At 34.3% G+C, this 18,192-nt stretch overlaps 1 protein-coding gene and 1 pseudogene across 1 annotated transcript in view; both read right to left on the reverse strand.

Moving 5' to 3' along the window:
• Il1rapl1 (interleukin 1 receptor accessory protein like 1) overlaps positions 1 to 18,192 on the reverse strand; it is a 1,244,239-nt gene that overhangs the window by 851,055 nt on the left and 374,992 nt on the right. The gene's annotated exons all lie outside the window — the stretch shown is intronic.
• Positions 2,210 to 6,659, reverse strand: LOC117695540 (prohibitin 1-like; annotated as a pseudogene).

Raw genomic sequence — 18,192 nt, forward strand, 5'->3', positions numbered from 1 at the left:
GGGAACTATATTGATATGATGAACAATCAACCCATAGATGATCCTTATAAAAATACGATAGCATTTTCTTACTAAATTACCTTTATTCTCTTCTACCAATGAATAAGATGGTAGCAGTAGTCATTCACAGTTTTAGATCCAGAAACTATCACTGTGTAAACACTATGCATCATGTCCTTGTTTTGATGCTACTGCACAAAGCCTGTTTATACATCAGTAGAGCTTAGAATTTGAATGATGAGAATTATAAGAAAATGTAAATGTTGATTGCTTTATTAAAATCTTAAATGGTCTATAATAACAACCCTTCACCTGCTTGTCTACTAATTCTAAATGCAAATAAGAAATTAAAATAGATACAAAGCATCCCTTAAAAACTCAAATTGTCATGGGCTTTTGGGGATAGCTTTTAAGTATGCTTAACGACTTCTTGATTTGAAGTAGAACTGGCTTTATTTTGCTGAACTATTATCTGAAATGAGTAGTAACAGTTATAAAACAAAAATAAGTAACTTGATTTGTATATCAAAGAAGTTCTGCTTCTGTTTCCTAAACAAGCTAAACAATATGCTTTATGTTATGTGAATGTTATGTTATGGCTTTTATTAAGTGCAAAGAACTAACAATACAAAATTTTAAAAAGCAATGCAAAAATGTGGTAGGTTAGAAAACATATCAGAACTTTTTGTCCTTGAAACATAAAATTAAAAGAGCTTACTAGCTTAAAAACCTTCATTTTAAAATGAATTCAGTATTATTCTTACAAAACCAAACTAAAACCCACACATTACATAACTTGTTAGAATTGAACAGCAAACAAACTAATACCAGGAAAGTAGGGAAATATATGATGTTACAATTGAGACTTTATGAAAGTGAATCACTCAGTCAAACACAGTTTCACATTGATTCTCATTAGTACTTTGAATTACCTTGTCTTTCGCCTTCTTCTAACTTTTCATTTCTCCTGAACACATTTAATTCTTTCAATAGGATTGTTTCTAGACCTCTATATAATTATTATTATGCTCAAACTACTCTCTTTGCTAAAGCTCTTTATTCCTAAGCAACCAAGCTTGAAATTTATATTCAGTCCCTGAAGATGGAAATGTAAAACTCAAAATGTGAAAGTTTTAATTTGATCTTTTTGTCTCAAATTGCCAAATTCACTAATATCACCACCATGTAAAACCTACAGAATTTAATCTTCTATTTTAGAAGGTAACTCATACAGAAAGAATACATTAAAATTTTAAAATGAACATTTATGCAACTATTTCTCAATTTCAGAAAATAAACTGAAATTAAGCATGTAAATGGAATATATTCTGTGTTCATGGTCCAAAGTCTCATTATAGTGAGAAAATTAGCACTTTCCAAACTACTGACAATTTATTTTGCAGTCTACTGTCATTTACCTCCACCTCACATAATTTTACATAAATCATATATCAGTTATCCATAAATTCTAAAATTGTATGTATTTAGAATTAAAATGTATTTTAAAAAAGAATAATAACACCTAAAAATCAAGTATCTATATGTTACTAATTTCATGGACACAAATAAGATATTTGATGAAGTTTAATACTGAAATAATAATCACATTTATAAAACTGTTTTAGTGGAAGAGATTTGAAAAACAAATCTTCTTGATGTAAGACTTTGCTACACAAGAAGCTTACTTTTGTGGCTTCTGGTTATTAAATGTGGTAGAAACATTATATATCAGATGATCCCATTTTATATCAAACTAACAACAGAGCTAGCAATAATATGTGCTTTTCTTTTTTTACTTTACCAAAACCACAAGGAATTCCAATGTAACTGGGGGGCCTTTTTATGACTTTATTTATCCTTTTATTTTCTCTTGTTAAAGACAAGACTTCAAATTTAACCCAGAAAGCTTTTAGTGATTTTTTTTCTAGGAAGAATATGCTCTTAAATGTTTATAACCTTTGGATGTTAACATGTGTGCCTCATCTATATATTAAATCTTAACATTTCATTTTAAACAGAAAATGGCAATTTTCCCTTTTTTCTTTCTTTCTTTTTCTTTCTCTTTTGAAGTTTTTTACTTTTATTCCCTTCACTTTAAGCCAATTATTAAATTTCACAGTGATTTCTGACATAGGAAAGAAGGAAGGTGTCCTTCAGAATGATAGAGGCTGTGGTGTGGTTAGCCTGAGAAGGTGGAGCAGGGGAAGCCTCACTGGGGAAGTTTGAGGAGGACAGACTGCCCTGCTAGCAGGTAAGTAATGTTCAGAGAGCAGGAGAGCTGAGGTGCAATGTCCTAGGCAGCTAACAGCTTTCAGGGATCAATCAAGCCACCACCTGCTGTGGCCAGAGCATGGCAATAAGCTCAGCTGCCTTGGAATCGCCCTCAGCTGAGATGATGGTTGCCTTCTTCTGCTCAGCCTTTTCCAACACAAATCTGGCTCTCTCCTTATCCTGCAGAGCCACCTTTTTGGCTTCTATTGACTCTTGTGAACTCCTTTCTGGCGGTCAGATGTGTCAGGGACACATCTTCCAGGATGAGCTCAAATGTTGCTGCTTTCTCTGTGAGTTCATTGCTCACCTGCCTGGAACCCAGCTCTTGATGGGTAATCAAGTCTCCAGCATCGAACCGAGCCACACAGACTTGATCTCTGTGGTGTTAGACAGCAGCATCAGCTCATCATAGTCCTCACCTATGCTGGTGTAGATATGATGAAACTGGCTGGCCACCAGCAGGAAGAGGATGCACAGTGTGATGATGACGTTCTGCAAGTGTTTCCTACCAGTGATTCTGTGGTCGAGAGCAGCAGTCAAAGACAATTGGTTTCTGTACAGAAGGGGTGGAAAAGTGAGTCCCTTCCCTTACTACAATGTCCTGTACTTCAGGGAATCTGCCAAAGATGACAACTCTGTATCCAGTATCCACATTCTATATAGCAGACTTCACCAGGCCTCCTGCAACTGCTAATGCCAGGCCGAATGGACTCAAACACATTTTTTTTTTTTTTTAAAAAATACAAAGTGATGAGTGATCTAATTGGACAACTTTCCACAGTTTTCTTTATTCTTAGGCACCATGTATTATTGAAAACAGACAGAAGCAGTCATTTATTTTTGGCCATCAAGCCATCTACAGAATTTTGATTTAAAATTAGGCATAACTCACTCCATTGTGGTCTGATTTCAAGAATGTTGAATTTTAATACTATTTAGAATTGGCCAGTGTTTCCATGATAAGACATCCTTCTTTTTATTTGTCTACAAAGTATTAGCTTCTTGCACTGGCAATGTACACTACAGTAAAAGATTATTTGTATAGATTCTCATAATCTAGTATTTAAAAAACAATGCAACTTTATATGGCTCAGGCAATATGGCACTATGAAACATCCTTAATAAATGAACTCAGTTGCAATCACTAGAACTACTAAGGATGATGTGATGAAAGACAAATGAATCCGAGAAGCTTACTGGCTGGGCATAATTACTTACTCCATATAATAATATGGACTATGGGTGTTTGAAGACATTGCTAGACTTGGATGGAGAAGAAAGTTCTTATTGTAAAGGGTATGGTGATGAAGAATGAATTTGTATCTGAGAAAATTTCACATAAATCTCAAAAACAACTTAATAATGAAATGAATATGTTAAGTTCAATGTTTTTCACTTACTACCAAACAACAAAGACACTGAAAACCATACATAATATTTAGAATTTAAAACGATCACATAGTCAAGCAGTGTAGTAATGTCATTTATTGCCTTAGAAGGGGATTATTCGGTTCTCTAAGTAAGACATTATTAACAGTTTTGAAACAACTATTATACACCTGGGTACACAAATGAGAGAAATGGAAACTTGTATTTACTTATACATGAATGTTCATAATAGTGGTAATTATAATAACCATCGAGGGAAACTTCCCAATAAATATCAACTGATAAATGGATTTGGTAATATGTGTTCAGCACATTAATGTTTTAGCATGAAAAAAGACCATAGACCTATAAAAATACAAAGCTACATGTATAAAATTTAAAGGTGTTTTAAATGGCAAAAATAATTCCCCATATTACATAGCTCCATTTATATGAAGTGTTCATAATAGGCAGATCTATAGAGTGAAAAAATATATAAGTGGATTAATGGTACTTCCTGGAAAAGCAATGCAAGAAGAAAAGGGATTAGAATAGAAGAGTTCTAACAGCTTAGTACTGATTTAAATACAACAAGAATAGGCTAAAATTAGTTTGAGTTGATGATTGCAAACATATATGGACATACTAAAAGTTTTTCATTGTACACCTTAAATGGGTAAATTGTATACTATGAACATTATGTCATAACAAACAGAATGGGATGAAAGAGAGGGGACAAATACATAGTAGAAGGAGAAAATGAAGAAAAATGGAACATTCTAATAATAAGCCAATATTTCAAATAATGCTTTTACACACCTACATGCACACAACCCATGTATATACAATGTAAGTGTACATTTTATACAAAAGAAAAGAGGAGATGTAAAAAAGGAGAAAAAAGAAAATAAGGCAGACAAAATCAGAAAAGACACGGTGGACAGAGAGTGATGAGATTGGGTGACTAAAAAATTCAATAGTAAAATATGTACACTTTAAATGAGATATTTGTTTTAATTTTTTCTCACCTAGTATCTAAAATATAAGTATATTTCTGGGAAGTAGATAACTCATAACTGATTTAAGTAATCTGATAATTTAGCTGAAAGCAGCTGATAGTTTTCAAAGTAAAAACTAAGATTTACCTCAACAAAATTGCTCTTACAGACAATACAACTCATGACATAAAGTATACATTTCACACAATGACATATTTGGCTCCAACTCTAACTCCTTCCATTATTTTCTCTCTAAATTTTCCTGAGAAACTAATGACATGTATCTTCCTGAAAATACATAATTTATATGTTCTTCACCAAGCAATGTGAAATAACTAATAATATCTGACATGGACAAATTCATGAATTAGCTCTTTAAAATTATTTGGACAATCAGACTTAGAGACTCTTAGGATTTAATTATTTTCGTGGTAAATTCTCAAAGTTGCTAATTTTCTGAGGTGCTATATAAGGAGCAAAACTGGTGTCATGTTTTGAAAACTAATTAGAACTTTGAAGAGAAAAACTATTGTTCTCACCAGCTCTAATTAAAATATTCACTCTTTTACAATAGGAAATCCACAGAATCACCTATATATGTGCTAAAAATGCAATTGCATTTCACATCCACTTTAAGTTATCATCTTTTGCATAAAATATAAGAGACAGCATCCAAAATTAAAATGACTGAGATTTCTAAAGAAAGCTTTTCAAGAACCCTGTTTTAATCTGTCTTGCAATAAAAAGAGTTGGATGCTTACTTATTTCCTATTTGCAAATGCAAAATCAATCCCTTTAGCAAATGAACACCTTGTTAAATTTATAGCTGGTGTGCTCTCTTTACACTAATCTGTGCTGTTTCAGCCCAACTGCTGCATTGTCTGTCTTTCTGAGCAGCATGCCCAGTGAATTTCACATTGTGCAACATTCTAATATATATTATATTTCTATAATGTAATATAATATATTAAATATAAATTAATATATTTGATATAATATGCATATAATATAACATACAGTAGGAAACTCCATAGCTCTATTGCAAATATTTGTGTGTGTATTTTGCATTAACATTCAAATATCTGATCATTGATATGTTTTCTTACTTTGTCAATTGCAGATTAATGACAGTCTTTACCCTAGGATATAGACAAGGAAATAATTTATTTTGACAAATGATTAAAGAGGCTGCAGCAACAAGTTGTGTGTGTGTGTGTGTGTGTGTGTGTGTGTGTGGTAGTGTCAACTGTTCATATTTTGTCAGGAAGTGGAAAGCTTCCATCAGAGGTAATTTTTAGTAACATCCTTTTGTGTGATTCCATTACAACTTTATAAAGTAAAAATAATAAATTGGAGAGGAGGCTGGACTTCCAGTTCTAACACACCCAGGAATATAGGTGAGTAAGCTGCAACCCCCTGCCACCAACAAACAGGGAGTAATTTGGGACCCACTGGGACCCAGGAACTCCCTCCAGGCCAGTGGCACAGGACTCTTCCTGTTGGCACCTGCAACTGGAGCAGCCCTAAGGCTTCAGCTCTGTACCCAACCCACAAAAACCCAGAGAAGGCTGAACTCCCAGGAGCTCTAACACATAGGAACATAGGATAATAGGATCACAGGATCTCAGGAGCTTGAGCACACTAGGATTTCAGTAGCACAGAAGCAGCCTGACTCCCAAGAGCAATCACAACCAGGATCTCAGGATCACAGATTCACAGAGACAGCTGAACTCTGAGAAGTTCTGACACAGCCAAGATAGGAGGACAGACAGCCTCCAGTCAGAGATAGTGAGTGAAGGTAGCACTAGAAATAACCAGATGGAGAAAGGCAAGCACACGAACATAAGCAACAGAAACCAAGGTTACTTGGCATCATCAGAACCTAGTTTCCCACCATAAGAAGTCCTTATATACCTGATGACACCAGAAAAGCAAGATTCAAATTCAAAATCACTTCTCATGATGATGATAGAGGACTTTAAGAAGGACATAAACAACACTCTCAAAAAATTCAGAACACATGTAAACAGGTAGAAGACCTTAAAGAGGAAATACAAAAATCCCTTAAAGAAACACAAGAAAACACAAGCAAACAGGTGAATGAATTGAACAAAATGATTCAGAACATAAAAATGGAAGTAGAAACAATAAAGAAATCACAAAGGGAGACTACCCAGGAGATAGGAATCCTAGGAAAGAGATCAGGTGTCATGTATGCAAGCATCACAAACAGAATACAAGAGATAGAAGAGAGAATCTCATGTGCAGAAGATACCATGGAAAACATTGACACACTTTTAAAGAAAATGCAAAATGCCAAAAAACCCTCCTAACTCAAAACATCCAGGAAATCCAGAACACATTGAGAAGACCAAACCTAAGAATAATAGGTATAGAAGAAAGTGAAGATTCCCAACTTAAAAGGCCAGTAAATGTCTTCAACAAAATTATAGAAGAAAACTTCCCTAAACTAAAAAAAAAGATGCCTATGAACATACAAGAAGCCTACAGAAATCCAAACAGAATAGATCAGAAAAGAAACTTGCCCTATCACATAATCAAAACACCAAATACACAAAACAAAGAAAGCAATAGGGAAAAAGGTCAAGTAATGTATAAAGGCAAACTCATCAGAATGACACCAGACTTCTCACCAGAGACTATAAAAGCCAGAAGATCCTGGACTGATATCATACAGACCCTAAGAGAACACAAATGCCAGCCCAGACTACTATACCCAGCAAAACTCTCAATTACCATAAATGGAGAAACCAAGATATTCCATGACAAAACCAAATTCTTACAATATCTTTCCACAAATCCAGCACTACGAAGAATAATAGAGGGAAACCTCCAATACAAGAAGGGAACTTATACCCTAGTAAAAGCAAGAAAATAATCTTCTTCCAACAAACCCAAAAGAAGATAACCACACAAACATAACTCCACCTCTAATAACAAAAATAACAGGAAGCAATAATCACTTCTCAATATGTCTTAACTTCAATGGTCTAAATTCCCCAACAAAAAGACATAAACTTTTGGACTAAATAATAAAGGAACAGGACCCAACATTTTGCTGCATACAGGAAATGCACCTCAGTGACAAAGACAGACACTACCTAAGAATAAAAGGCTGTAAAACAATTTTCCAAGCAAATGGACCCAAGAAACAAGCTGGAGTAGCCATTCTAATATCGAATAAAATCAACTTTCAACCAGAAGTTATCAAGAAAGATAAGAATGGACACTCCATACTCATTAAAGGAAGAATCAATTAAGATGAAATCTCGATTCTGAACATCTATGCACCAAATGCAAGGACACCCACATACATAAAAGAAACTTTACTAAAGCTCAAAGCATACATTGCATCTCACACAATAATAGTGGGGGATTTCAACACCCCATGCTCATCAATGAACAGATCATGGAAACAGAAATTAACAGAGACACAGTAAAAGTAAGAGGAGTTATAAACCAAATGGATTTAGCAGATATTTATAGAACATTTTATCCAAAACCAAAAGATTATACATTTTTCTCAGCACCTCATGGTACCTTCTCCAAAATTGACCATATAATTGGTCACAAAACAGGCCTCAACAGATACAAGAAAGTTGAAATAATTCCATGCATTCTATCAGATCACCACAAACTAAGACTGGTCTTCAATAGTGATAAAATCAATGGAAAGCCCACATACACATGGAAACTGAACAATGCACTACACAATGATAACTTGGTCAGGGAAGAAATAAAGAAATTAACGACTTTTTAGAATTTAATGAAAATGAGGACACACCATACCAAAACTTGTGGGACACAATGAAAGCCGTGCTAAGAGGAAAACTCATAGCTCTAAGTGCCTACAAAAATAAACTGGAGAGAGCATACACTAAGAGCTTGACAGCACACCTGATAACTCTAGAACAAAAAGAAGCAAATGTACCCAAGAGGAATAGACTGCAGAAAACAGTCATCCTGATAAGCCCTTAGAAACAGTGATCATGAGAGTGTTCACATAATTGTGTTTTAATGCCTTGCTTGTTCTTTGAATATTTGTGTTTATCGTCTTGCTTGTTCCTTGACTCTTTGTATCTATTGTATTGCTAGATGCTCAACCTAGAACTGACCTTAATACAGACACATAATTAAAATGGTATAAAAGCATAAACGAGGAGGGGGTATGGGATAGGTGTTTTAGGGAGGGGAAATGGGGAAAGGTGACAACATCTGTCTTGTAAATAAATAAAATATCCAATAAAAAAAGAAAAAAAATAATAAATTGATTATGCTAAAAAGTGTGAGCTGCAATGGGCAGTTTACAGGGGATAACATCCTGTATGTATATCAAAAAATATGACAACATTATACATTAAAATCAATAGGGGCTTATTATTTCTTTAAAGTCAAAAGTTTGCTAACAAAAGTAAATCCATTGTCCTTTCCAATAATTTTTAAAGAAAGATTATTGTATTAAAATTTTCATCAATAGGCAAATGCTTTATTCAATGATGTAGTGTTATTTACTTGCTGAGAAAGAATGATGAAAGCTGTGTTTTTGCTGATTGAAACACTATTTCTACCAAGTGTCCCATGATCTGGTACTCTCAAAACTCAAAATAAATAATGGCAAACATTTATATTCTTGTGTTATATTCACATTTCCATTTGATATTGAATGTAGTCAGAATTTAAAATTAATTTTTTATCTTAATATTTTGGCTTTTATGACTTAATTTAATTCTTTTTCTGAATATTTCTTGGTGAAAATCATGGCTTATATTGAAGCAAAAAGAAAGAACAAACAAACAAAAAACAAAACTATGTACTAGTTCCTGAGTGTAGGCACAAGTAAGGAATGAAATCAATAAACAGACTACAAATTGTACATTTAGAAAGAAAGGGCTTCAAGGAAGAAGATCAAAGCACCAAGTACAAAAAGGTAAATTTTATCTTTCTATGGCAGTAATCCATGCAAGACTGATTGTGCTCACATAACTAATACTAACGTGTTTTAAGTATTCTTATGTATAACTCTTAGAAGAAAATATGTGGAAAATTTATGCTTATTATCTAAAGTAATACTTTTCCAAAATAAATAGTATGAATAAGCTGCAGAATTAATAGGAGTGAAAAGGTCATCAAATTCTGACATATCTCTGTCAGATCTGATAGCATTAGACACCCAGCTTTTATCAGCAAATTCTACAAAAAATATTGGTATGTGACTTTAACCTTTCACAAAAGGTTACTGTCAAACATGGAAAAGGATGAGACATTTTGAAGTATTGACCCCAGATCTTAATTGAAGTAAATGAAAAAATGAGTCTATTCAGATATTAGATACAATTTCATTCTGGAATCATAAGTAAATTAAAATCTCAGTTAAATAGACTCCCTCCATAATTTTTTTTTGCAATTTTGTTGAAGAGAGTGACTTTTTATGAAAAATTAGGATCTGTGTTCCTCTCTGTCACCAGTCCATTTCCGTTATTATTCACATTTTAGTCATGTGGGAAGTCAGCTTGCTTCAGTAACTCAAGTGCCTTACTTCCAAATACTCTGTACAAATTCTGTTTTGTGTTAATTTACTTAAATCTTGGTTCCAAAATATTTGGGATTTTTCTTTATAATACTTCTTTCATTCACTGTTTGAAAACATATATTTATATGTTTACTGATTCTGTCAGCAAGCCATATTTATGTGTATATCCTGAAAAATAAAAATAAACAAAAACAAAACAAAATAAAACAACATTCTTACACTCTTCTTGATTTTTTGTGTTTTAGATTATTACCCTTTCATCTCTGATCAATATGGTATTCTCTACACATAACTTAAAATTCCAGGTTTACATTCATCATAAATAATATTTTCACTCTTCAAGATGTGGAAAATAGTAAAAATAAATGTCTCATATATTAATATATCTGATAGGCTGGATTTTTTACTATATTCTCGTACATAACAATCTCTAATAATGCCCATTATTTGAATAGAAGTTATGCACAGAAAATAAAAACAATATTCAAGATAGTATACTAAATTTTTAACACATGAAAGAAGAGGGATGTGGCAATGAACCCTCAAGAATTAGCTTCATTAAATATGTATGAAGCAGTTTATTGACCATTTATGAGCACGTAGGTGTATCATAAACTTCATATTCAACTTCATCTAGAATCCTATCTGCCACTATTACTTTTTGGTTGTTCCCAATATTGTTTTCAATACAGTGATCTGCAAACACCCAAACAATAATGTTTAAAATCTTATTAGTGAGATCTGTTTGAAGAACATGACAGTGTGAGAGCAAATTTGAGGTATAAATCACACACCATAAAACTTGCATTTCAAAAGTGAACATTTCATTGGTTTAAAATATACAGTACTGTGGCATGAGAATTATCAGTGTTTAATAATACAGTATTTTCATTAGTCTTTTTTCAGCCTGGGAGACCTGACCCATTAGGGGTTTTGTCTATCAGATATTTACATTACACTTTATAACACTAGCAAAACTACAGTTATGAAGGAGCAATGGAATAATTTTATGTTCGGGAGGGGTACCTCAACACAGGGAACTGTATTAAAGGGTTGCCACACTAGAAAGATTGAGAACTCTTAAAAACAAATGTGCTCACTAGCAATATTTTTATACTTCACTCCGTTCAGCACCCAGCACTTATGGTATACTTTGTTTCTTTGTAGATTTGTGTCCAATATAGGCATGTTTTATGTGGAATCCAAACTCTCACCTTTATTTCTGCTTGTCTGAACTACTTTGATGATCTTGAATACATTTCTGACATATAGGCAATTAACAGAGTTGTTTTTTCTACAGCTTGACTCTGAGAGCATAGTTCTGAGTCATTATAATTTACCTGCATATAAAATATAAGTTGTTTAAAATGGATTTGCCTTTATTCAGATCCCTGCAATTCAAAATATTATGCTTACCTGCCTTAATTCACTTTAAGATCAAGGAATGATGACTTAAGATACTCTAATACTGTAGGCTGAATTAGAAGCTACTCCTGAACACTTTCAGAATACTCAATGCACATAATGTCAGGTCACAAAGATGATAAGACCAATCTAGTCATACTTTTCGTGTGTTATCTGTTAAAACTCCTAGAGTACAGTATGACTTCAAAATGTAATTTTATATATGCAAGTATCAATACTATATTAATTAATTAACATGTAAATCCACTGAAAATTAATTAATTAAACATCCTTAAACATCGCTAGATTTCATATGGGAGACTGGTCTGATTATAAAAACATCAACGGTGCTGAAAAACTTGGCGTTTGTAACTATGTGTTCTGGCTCACCAATTGCCCCTCACTCCATTCACCAGCAACTATTAGCATGCTGCCAAATACAGGCGTTTACTCAAAATTAAGACTCAGGATAGGTCCAGAGAGGCAACCCAAAGATGTTCCAGTCTACCTTTACAGATGCTCCTACTTGGGCCTGCACCTTCCCACAGACCCTGGACAACATCCAGCTTTCCCAGGACTAGACAAGCGTCCCTTTCCTCTAGGGTTCCAAAAATACAAAACTGTCACACCCATGTCAGTAGGAAGTAGCGAAAGAAAACTATGAGCTGATTCCTGCCTTACCATCACCTTTTCCTAGTTTCTTATTTTTAATTAAACCAGACTGCATTTCTTCCAGGTTCCACCCAATAGTTACCTAGCAACAGCCAGGTTAGAGCCTGCCTAGGTATAAAATCTCTCTCTCTCTTTCTCTCTCTCTCTCTCTCTCTCTCTCTCTCTCTCTCTCTCTCTCTCTCTCTCTCTCTCTCTCCTCTCTCTCCTCTCCCCCCTCTCTCTTTCTCTCTTCAACCTTCTTCTCTAGGTATCTCCTCTCTCTCAATCTCTCCATCTTCTTCCTCTCTACCTATCTCTCTTTCCCTACATGTCCCCAGCCGGACTCTTCCTCTCTTTCTCTATCGTCTCTCTTTGTATTTTATTCTGTCCCCTCTTCTCTGCCCCTAGCCACTTCCCCAAATCCCAAATAAAATCCCTTTTATACAAAAATATATGGTAATTCTTCATCAAATGAAAAATATGTGTGTCATTATTAATATCAGTAAAAATAGATACTACAGATCTTTTATGTGTGTGTATAAATATCATAAAAACTGAAATTTTGTAAGGTGAATATTTCAATTTTTGAAAATATCAGTACTTCCTATTTCATGAAAGTAGTGTGGTTGTCTTTAACACAGAGTTGAGTTACTGTTTTAAATGTGACTTTTACTTATACAGAATTTTTTCCTGTATAAATGTCAGGATTTTTTTTTTTTATTATAACAACCACTATGGCTATGCTGACACTCCATAAAAACCCTAACAAAGAGTTTGAGTGTGGCTTTGTAAACCGCTGTTGCAATGGAAAATAAAGCAGATGTATTAAAACCTTATAATAGAAAGCCTCCTGTTGCTATGGTAATGTCTAGTTCCTAAAAGCTTAAAGAAGAACCTCTCTTCTTGGATTCACCTGGGTTCTGATTTTGCATTGGTGATACTCAGATGATTAAAGGGTTTCAAGAGATAAGTACTTGATATACGTAGGAAAAAATTCCACATTCAATTTTAGTATACAGAAACAGATTTTGAGCATACAAATCTACTCTCAAGTAATTCACTAAGGTACCAAGCAGTGCATGGTAGTAATTCACTACCCATTCAGAAAGTTCTTTTCATTTTTCTTTCTTAAAATGACAGACAGAGCAACTGAGTAGTATGTATTTATGTATGTATGTATGTATGTATGTATGTATGTATATATTGAACTATTTGCCTTTAATGAGTACAATTCAAATTAGATTGTTTTTGTTAGTGTTGACACAGTAGAGTCCTATTAATTTGACATCACTGTTTAGAACAAAATACCATGTTGTTTAATAGCAAATATAATTTACATTTCCCAAATTTTCAAAACAATGGATTATATTTGACATGTTCTTCACTTTAGTACTAATTCTCATAAAATTAATATATTATTTGAAATATATATCCAATACAAATGAAATGAATATATATATGTGTATATATACATATATATATATATATATATATATATATTTCAATATCAGAGCAAACCATATAAAAGATGTCAAAATTTAAACTTTATTATAGGATTATGATAATGTTTGATTGAATAATATGAAAATATCAAGAATAAATGTCATATTGGCATGTTGAAAGAATCAATAACATACATTTTTGTTATAGAGGTATATGAAAGCTAACAATGCTGAGAAATAAAACCTACTATAGTATTTTAACAAATGTTTTAACCATTATTATCTTGAATGACATATGAAGTCCATTTGAGCAAAATGTATTGATACATTTAAAAATATGTAAGAAAGAAGAATGAATGAAAGCAAACTATGATAACATGGAGCAATGATGAAAATCACTACTTTGTACTCTAACCTAAATTTATTAAATATAAGTGAAATGTTTCTCATGTGATCACATTTAACTAAATGTCTACATATTTTTGGCTAATAAACTATGACAGAAAAATATCTACATATAAAAATAGAAAATGTATTCTGCTGACAACAATCATAATTTCTATGCTAGTCATAATCTCTAGTCATTCTTGAAGGGCTTGGTTTTCAAAACCAAAATACCTCTGCTTCCATGTTCCCTATGAACTGCTTACTAAAGGTTTTATCACTCAATATTGTGTTTGTTTGTCACTGAAACTCATCTGCCAGTTCCTAGAGATTCTGCTTAATACATTTTGATTACCTAACACTATACATGAGCATAAAACATATATTGAATTAATAAATGAATATAAACATCACTTAACTCAGTCTATTGTATATTATTGACAATTTTATATGTGTATGGGGACTAAATACCTTACCATTTATTAACAAATATTCACAAAGTCCTCAAGATGAGTGATAAATGTATATATCTCATTCCTCAGAAAGAAAATTGAGTTTTTTATATAAAAGTATCTAGCTATCTGTCTGTCTGTCTATTTATCTATCTAAGTTTAAGAGTTGTAGGAGTAAAACCTACCAATTATTTTAATTACACTTTCTACTCTAAAAGTATCAACTACTTTGATTTTATTTGCCCCTGAATACAGAAGAGAATATTCACCCCTTGCTATAAAAAGGATGGGGAATTTTAATCCCTTCACCTGATGTTTCCAAGATAATATTTATTTTATTTTTCATGAAGCTGAATTTGGGATGCCTTACAAATAATTTGAATAATACTATATTGTGAAACCTCAAGAATATTCCTGAAATAGACTACATGACTTTTAGAACTTAGAATTTAGCATCAAATGTCACACCAGAATCACCAGCAATATCCAACAAACCTGTGCCTTTATAATATAGTTCAATTTTCAAACACAATTCACTGTGATATGCAGAAAATATTTTCAAATGGAGTAAAAGACTCACTATAAAATTTCAAATTCAAATCTCCAGTTCAACTCTGAACTTTAAATTTTACAATGGCTATTATAATTTAAATTATAACAAAAATAATTGTATTTTAATACCCAAGATACAATGCCAAAGAATTGTACAGGCTTTGGGTACTGAGTCAGTGATCTAGTACTGATCACTACTATAGTTTAGCCTCAAGCAAAAGCGGTTTCTTTAGAGTTCAAACATACAAATCCTTATCCATAGGTCAAGCAGATTTTAATATACTACATCTGCTCCTGTGATTGTTCCACTTTTAAATAAAATGCCATTCAAAGAGGATTCTCCCTATTCCCACAGGAGTTCTTGGAGAATTCAGAAAACTCTTGGGGAGAAAGATTACTTATTCATGAATTCAGGGTTCCTATGGTCATCTTAGATTTGATTGACATTAGCTGCAACTGTGTCTCTCTAAAGACTTAAATATTCATCAGAGCATAATCATGGCATTTAAATATCTAAGCTTCAGAAGTTTCAAAGCAATTCATTTTAGAATGAATGTCATTTATTTTATATAGATGGCATAAAATAATGATAAAGCAATTCATTTCTACAATCTTCACTTTGAGAAACTTTGCACATTTATAATATTTTTAATTTATCCTACCAAATTAAGCTTACATTGTGGGCCAATTTTACTTGAAATTTAGGTAACAAGTATTAGCTCTTGAAGTAAGGATGTATGTATGATTCTATTGTAATATATCATCATAGTGTAATTTCATGTATAAATTAAAATGTCATGAATTCACCATATATAAAAACATACTTCAAGTGAAGTACATTTGGTGTTTTCAAAAGTAATGGACAGTCATGTTACAACCCACAGACCCAAAAAGGCTAGGTAACAATGAGGGCTCAAGTCAAGATGCATGAATCTCTCTAGAGAGGAGAAATAGAATAGTTATCACAGGTAGACTGAGGACATGTAGAGATTGGTACAGGAGGGATGAGGTCAGGAGAGGATAGAGGGAGAGAATAATGGGTGAAATAACTGAAATTGGGAGATATGTAGGAGACAAGGTAGAAATATAGTGCCATGGAAACTCCCAGGAATCTATGAGGGTGACCCTAGCAAAGACTCATAGTTGTGGGAGATACAGAGCCTGAACTGACCAGCTCCTGTAACCAGGAAATACTTCCAGTGGAGAGACTGGGATACCAACACAGCTGCAAAACTTTTGACCTATAATTTGTCCTGCCTACAAAATATACAGGAGTAAATATGGAGTAGAAATTGTGGGAGTGGGTAACTAAGGACTGGTCCAGCCTGAAACCTGTCGAGAACAGCACTAACCCCACTTTCGGGCAGCCAAAAAGTGTTGGGAACAGCACTAGTCCCTGTTTGGGCGCCAAAAATGTCACGGCCCGAGCAAAATGTTGAGGCCCGGGCTGCCCCGCTTTTGGCGGCCACTGTATCCTGGTCCAAGCTGCCGCTCCGGTATGTGGGTCGGGGTTCAGCAAGAGAGAGGGTGAGGGCAGACTCGAAGAATGCAGACCAGACAGAGTGTGTTTCAATCCCTTTTATTCTTCAGTCTCTCTTCCTCTAAGTGTCTCCTAAAAGTGTCTCCTCAGTCTGATTATGATTCTCTCAGCTCTGTCTGCCTCTGCCTTTTATATGTCTCACTTCTAAGCCATGCCTTTTGGTCACACCTATAATCATACCCTTAGGTCTTGTCTCAAAATCTGATCTCTACACTTCTAAGTCATACTCTTAAGTCACACACCTTTAATCTCACACACCTTTAATCTCACACACCCAAGGTATCTAAACCAAGATTATGGGAGTGTGCTCAGCTGTTGTAGGCTATTGTAATCCAAGTCTCATGTCAGGGTATATGGCTCAAGATGGCTGCAAAGCTGATAGCTGCTTTCTGCTAAAAGTTGGCCCCCAACAGAAACCTATGTCATAAGAGGGAGCCTATCCCTGACAGTACCTGGAGGGGCAGGATCCAGTGGCTGGCTAGCCCAGAGATCTAGGATAGAACCAATCATATCAGGCAAAAAAAAAAAAAAACCACAAAAACAAACAAACAACAATACAAAAGGGTTTGGAACCCCATAGGAAGAACGATAATATCAACCAACCAGCCTCCCCCTCCTAGAGCTCCCAGGGCCTAAACCACCAACCAAAGAGTACACATGGAGGGACCCATGGCTTCAGCTGCATATGTAGCAGAGAATGGCACTGTCAGGCATCATGGGAGGGGAGGGCCTTGGTCCTGGGAAGGCTCGAACCTCCAGTATAGGGGAATACTAGAGTGGGGAGGCAGGAGTGAGCGTATGGGGGAACACCCTCATAAAAGCAGGGGGAGGGGTGGGATAGGGGGCTTCCAAAGGAAAAACTGGGAAATGGAATAACATTTGAAGTATAAATAAAGAAAATATCTAATATAAGAAAAGAAAAAATTAAAATAATAGACAAAGAAATGATTTCTAACAATAGTCTGCTTGTAGAGAGGAACCTGGCATAATCACCACCTGAGAAGTTGCACCCACTAAGTCATGGAAACAAATGTAGAGACCCATACCCAAACATTGGGCAGAAGTCACTGAATCATGCTGAAGAGAAAGAAGCGGGATCATAAAAGACAAAGGGGGCAAGCACACCAAAGAAAACCCACAGAATCAACTAACCTAAGCTCATAGTGACTCATAAAGTCTGAATCAAGTATCAAGGAGCTTGAATGGCTCTCACTTGGGCCCTCTGCCTGTTGTGTAGATTGGTGTTCTTGTGGACAACTTAAAGTGGGAACAGGGGCTGTCTCTGAATCTCTTTTGCCTGCTTTGGGGACACCTGTTTTCCTACTGGATTGTTTCATCCAGCCTTAATATTGGGGAAGGTGCCTAGTCATATTGCAACTAGATATACCATATTTGGTTTATATCCCTCTTGAGGCCTGCCTTTTTCTGAAGTAGGAATGGATTGGGGTTGGGGAGAAGAGAGGTGGGTAGGAGGGACTGGGAGGGGAGGGAGGGGAAACTGGTCAGATTATCAGATGTTGCATATGTAATATATAAAAGAATATTTTTAAGTGCCCAAATAAAAAGGTGATAAGGATGG

The sequence above is a fragment of the Arvicanthis niloticus genome, chromosome X (genome assembly GCF_011762505.2).
Source record: "Arvicanthis niloticus isolate mArvNil1 chromosome X, mArvNil1.pat.X, whole genome shotgun sequence".
Taxonomy (NCBI): Eukaryota; Metazoa; Chordata; class Mammalia; order Rodentia; family Muridae; genus Arvicanthis; species Arvicanthis niloticus.